The sequence below is a fragment of the Amblyraja radiata genome, chromosome 14, assembly GCF_010909765.2.
Source record: "Amblyraja radiata isolate CabotCenter1 chromosome 14, sAmbRad1.1.pri, whole genome shotgun sequence".
NCBI classification, from domain to species: Eukaryota; Metazoa; Chordata; class Chondrichthyes; order Rajiformes; family Rajidae; genus Amblyraja; species Amblyraja radiata.
In genome coordinates, this window is record NC_045969.1 from 60,413,987 (window position 1) to 60,420,204 (window position 6,218).

The following is a 6,218-nucleotide window of genomic DNA, read 5'->3' on the forward strand; positions in this document are numbered from 1 at the left end:
CTTGGAGATATTGCCTTCAATTCCCTCATCCAGATCATTAATATATATTGTAAATAGCTGGGGTCCCAGCACTGAACTTTGCGGTACCCCACTAGTCACTGCCTGCCATTGTGAAAAGGACCCGTTTACTCCTACTTTTTGCTTCCTGTTTGCCAGCCAGTTCTCTATCCACATCAATACTGAACCCCCAATGCCATGTGCTTTAAGTTTGTATACTAATCTCTTATGTGGGACCTTGTCGAAAGCCTTCTGGAAGTCCAGATACACCACATCCACTGGTTCTCCCCTATCCACGCTACTAGTTATATCCTCGAAGAATTCTATAAGATTCGTCAGACATGATTTACCTTTTGTAAATCCATGCTGACTTTGTCCAATGATTTCACCACTTTCCAAATGTGCTGCTATCCCATCTTTAATAACTGACTCTAGCAGTTTCCCCACTACCGATGTTAGACTAACTGGTCTGTAATTCCCCGTTTTCTCTCTCCCTCCCTTCTTAAAAAGTGGGGTTACGTTTGCTACCCGCCAATCCTCAGGAACTACTCCAGAATCTAAAGAATTTTGAAAGATTATTACTAATGCATCCACTATTTCTGGAGCTACTTCCTTAAGTACTCTGGGATGCAGCCTATCTGGCCCTGGGGATTTATCGGCCTTTAATCCATTCAATTTACCCAACACCACTTCCCGGCTAACCTGGATTTCACTCAATTCCTCCAACTCCTTTGACCCACGGTCCCCTGCTATTTCCGGCAGATTATTTATGTCTTCCTTAGTGAAGACGGAACCAAAGTAGTTATTCAATTGGTCCGCCATATCCTTGTTCCCCATGATCAACTCACCTGTTTCTGACTGCAAGGGACCTAAATTTGTTTTAACTAATCTCTTTCTTTTCACATATCTATAAAAACTTTTGCAGTCAGTTTTTATGTTCCCTGCCAGTTTTCTTTCATAATCTATTTTTCCTTTCCTAATTAAGCCCTTTGTCCTCCTCTGCTGGTCTCTGAATTTCTCCCAGTCCTCCGGTATGCTTCTTATTCTGGCTAATTTGTACGCATCATCCTTCGCTTTGATACTATCCCTGATTTCCCTTGTTATCCACGGATGCACTACCTTCCCTGATTTATTCTTTTGCCAAACTGGGATGAACAATTTTTGTAGTTCATCCATGCAGTCTTTAAATGTCTTCCATTGCATATCCACCGTCAACCCTTTTAGAATTAATTGCCAGTCAATCTTGGCCTATTCACGTCTCATACCCTCAAAGTTACCTTTCTTTAAGTTCAGAACCAGTGTTTCTGAATTAACAATGTCACTCTCCATCCTAATGAAGAACTCAACCATATTATGGTCACTCTTGCCCAAGGGGGCACGTACAATAAGACTGCTAACTAACCATATAACCATATAACCATATAACCATATAACAATTACAGCACGGAAACAGGCCATCTCGACCCTTCTAGTCCGTGCCGAACACATAATCTCCCCAGTCCCATATACCTGCGCTCAGACCATAACCCTCCATTCCTTTCCCATCCATATAACTATCCAATTTATTTTTAAATGATAAAAATGAACCTGCCTCCACCACCTTCACTGGAAGCTTATTCCACACAGCTACCACTCTCTGAGTAAAGAAGTTCCCCCTCATGTTACACCTAAACTTCTGTCCCTCAATTCTCAAGTCATGTCCCCTTGTTTGAACCTTCCCTACTCTCAGTGGGAAAAGCTTTTCCACGTCAATTCTGTCTATCCCTCTCATCATTTTAAAAACCTCTATCAAGTCCCCCCTTAACCTTCTGCGCTCCAAAGAATAAAGCCCTAACTTGTTCAACCTTTCTCTGTAACTTAGTTGCTGAAACCCAGGCAACATTCTAGTAAATCTCCTCTGTACTCTCTCTATTTTGTTGACATCCTTCCTATAATTAGGCGACCAAAATTGTACACCATACTCCAGAATTGGCCTCACCAATGCCTTGTACAATTTTAACATTACATCCCAACTTCTATACTCAATGCTCTGATTTATAAAGGCCAGCACACCAAAAGCTTTCTTTACCACCCTATCTACATGAGATTCCACTTTCAGGGAACTGTGCACAGTTATTCCCAGATCCCTCTGTTCACCTACATTCTTCAATTCCCTACCATTTACCATGTACGTCCTATTTTGATTTGTCCTGCCAAGATGTAGCACCTCACACTTATCAGCATTAAACTCCATCTGCCATCTTTCAGCCCACTCTTCCAACTGGCATAAATCTCTCTGTAGACTTTGAAACTCTACTTCATTACCCGCAACCCCACCTATCTTAGTATCATCTGCATACTTACTAAACCAATTTACCACACCATCGTCCAGATCATTGATGTACATGACAAACAACAGTGGACCCAACACAGATCCCTGTGGCACCCCACTCGTCACTGGCCTCCAACCTGACAAACAACCATCCACCATTACTCTCTGGCATCTCCCATTCAGCCACTGTTGAATCCATCTTGCTACTCCACCATTAATTCCCAACCATTGAACCTTCTTAACGAACCTTCCATGAGGAACCTTGTCAAAGGCCTTACTGAAGTCCATATACACAACACCCACTGCTTTACCCTCATCAATTTCCCGAGTAACATCTTCAAAAAATTCAAGAAGAACCCTTCCTCATTACTCAATACCCAGTCTAAAATAGCCTGCTCTCTCGTTGGTTCCTCTGCATGTTGATTTAGATAACTATCCCGCATACATTCCAAGAAATCCTCTTCCTCAGCACCCCTGCCAATTTGATTCACCCAATCTATATGTAGATGAAGTCACCCATTATAACTGTTTTGCCTTTGTTGCACGCATTTCTAATTTCCTGTTTGATACCATCTCCAACTTCGCTACTACTGTTAGGTGGCCTGTACACAACACCCACCAGCGTTTTCTGCCCCTTAGTGTTTCGCAGCTCTACCCATACCGATTCCACATCCTCCAAACTAATGTCCTTCCTTTCCATTTCGTTAATCTCCTCTCTAATCAGCAACGCTACCCCACCTCCTTTTCCTTTCTCTCTATCCTTCCTGAATATTGAATATCCCTGGATGTTCAGCTCCCAGCCTTGGTCACCCTGGAGCCATGTCTCCGTGATCCCAACTATATCATAGTCATTAATAGCTATCTGCACATTCAACTCATCCACCTTATTACGAATGCTCCTTGCATTGAGACACAAAGCCTTCAGGCTTGTTTTTACAACACTCTTACCCCTTATACAATTATGTTGAAAAGTGGCCCTTTCTGATTTTTGCCCTGGTTTTGTCTGCCTGCCACTTTTACTTTTCACCTTGCTACCTATTGCTTCTACCCTCATTTTACACCCCTCTGTCTCTACGCTCACACATTTAAGAAACCCTTTCCCTTTAACTCCATCCTCCACTATCCCATTCGACACCCCACCCCCCTTATTCAGTTTAAAACCACCCGTGTAGCAGTGGCAAACCTGCCTGCCAGAATGCTGGTCCCCCACCTGTTAAGATGCAATCCGTCCCTTTTGTACAGTTCCCCCTTACCCCAAAACAGATCCCAGTGATCTAAGAATCTAAATCCCTGCCCCGTGCACCAGTTCCTCAGCCACACGTTCAGGTCCCGTATCTCCCGGTTCCTGCTCTCGCCAGCACGAGGAACTGGAAGCAGACCGGAGATAACAACCCTGGAGGTCCTGCTTTTCTGCATTTTTCCGAGCTCTCTAAAGTCACGCTGCAGAATATTCATCCCCTTCTTTCCGACATCGTTTGTGCCGACATGCACTACCACTTCCGGATGTTCACCTTCGCCCTTGAGGATTTTCTGCACTCTGTCCGTGACATCCTGGATCCTGGCACCAGGAAGGTAGCACACCATCCTCGCATCCCGTCTGTTGCCGCAGAAACCCCTGTCCGTACCTCTCACAATGGAGTCTCCCACTACAATGGCGTTGCCTGCCTTAGGCCTTTTTGGTTTTGGCTCAACAGCCCTATTCGCATCACAAGCCAGTCCGTCGCCCAGTGTAAACACCTCTTCTGTCCCGACGGCTTCTAAGTGGGTGAAGCTGGTCACAAGAGGTACAGCACCCGGGGACGTTGGCATTCCATGCTTCCCTCCCGTTCTCACTTTCTCCCACCTTCTCTCTTCCAGTACCTTAGGTGTAACAATCGTACTGTAGGACTTGTCGAGGAACGACTCAGTTTCTCGGACGAACCGGAGGTCATCCACTTGCTTCTCCAGTTCCCCAACACGGCCCTTCAGGAGCTCTACCTGGATGCACTTGTCGCATTTGTAGCAGCCAGAGGCACTAGCGGTGTCCTTGACCTCCCACATACTGCAAGCATCGCACTGAATCAGCTTGCCTGACATTTCCTTCTTTCGTCTCCTCGCCGAAGACTCTCGAGCCAAAGACTCACACTTTTCTCACAGGGCACTTCACTCACTGCCGCTCGCTAAGAGCAGTCTTGCTTAAATTGACTGATAAATTGCCTGATTTACCAATTTACAAACCAAATTCCTCAGTTTTCAACTGTTTTCCCAGCACTGACTCACTTCTCTCCTCCCACTTGGGCTAGAGCCAATCAGTCGTATCTCTTGCTAAACTCCTGCTACTGTTGCTCCCAAAACTACAGCAGTTCTGGTCTGAGCGCAGGTATATGGGACTAGGGGAGAATACGTGTTCGGCACGGACTAGAAGGGTCGAGATGGCCTGTTTCCGTGCTGTAATTGTTATATGTTATATATATATATGTAAAACAACCAATGTGTCAGAGAATATAAAGATCATCCAGGAATCTACCCTAGGTAGCAATGTTACAAAATAACAACATATAACATATAACAATTACAGCACGGAAACAGGCCATCTCGGCCCTACAAGTCCGTGCCGAACAATTTTTTTTTTCCCTTAGTCCCACCTGCCTGCACTCATACCATAACCCTCCATTCCCTTCTCATCCATATGCCTATCCAATTTATTCTTAAATGATACCAACGAACCTGCCGCCACCACTTCCACTGGAAGCTCATTCCACACCGCTACCACTCTCTGAGTAAAGAAGTTCCCCCTCATGTTACCCCTAAACTTCTGTCCCTTTTTGAGATTTTAAAAATCAAGTCTGTAATTTATCCCATCAGATAAAGCATAAAAAGAAGATTAATTTGTCACCTAATTCACTTTCATATCTTCAGTATTAAAAAAGTTATGGCCATTTTCATACTCGGAAATTAGCATCTTGTTCCCTATTGCTTTTCCATTCACTTAATACAAAAGCTGTGATCGAGGACAGTCAAATGGCCATAACTTTCTTAAAAATTAAGAGAACTAAAAGAAATGTTCAGTTATTATAGATTGAAGCATTCTGAAACAAATATGAAACAATCTTACTTAGATGACTTGAAATTAACGCATGTAATTAGTTAGTTACCTAATTGTAGCTAATTACAAAATTCAATTACTAGATCTAAACATCTATCAATTTCTTAAGAATAGATTAACATTTTTAAATAGCCTAAGTGTCCAAATAACATTCACACAATAATTCACAATATAACATAATTTTTAAATCTCATTGTCATGGATTTATAGGCCAAATGGAAGGAATTTAATGTTTAATACCTGTAAATTAATGGCCATTTAAATCAACTTGCCTTTGGGTTTTTCTGGAACGCGACCATTTGGAACGTTGCGGTTTGCAGTGATTTAGTCCCCCATATCTGCATGCCGGTTGGTATGGGGACTAAATCACCGTTTCGCAACTTAAAATACGAACTAAAGGTATCTTAAGGACTACTTTTATACATAAAAATGAACCGCTTTCTTTTACCTGTCACCTACATGAAATCCGTCCCCGTTGTCAGCGTTGACGGTTTTAGGAGCTGATTTTAAAATGACTCCAGCGCTGAACCAGTCGGGCGATTTAAAAAAAAAATTTGACAGAACGCCCGTCGGAACGATTCTTCAACAAAACCTTGCACTCCAACCAAATATAATTCAGGACAAGGTAAGAAAAAAACCATGTTTTAACCCCGCCCCCCCCCCCCCTCAAACGCACCAAAATCGCGCACACGGCCAGTGGCAGAATTGCAGCGCCGCTGAAGGTAAGTATTGTAACATACCTACCCTAGGGGAAGTAAAAGCATTGTGGGATAAAAAGGGAGGAATTCAGAATTGCAACGGAATATGACAGAAGGATGGGAAAAA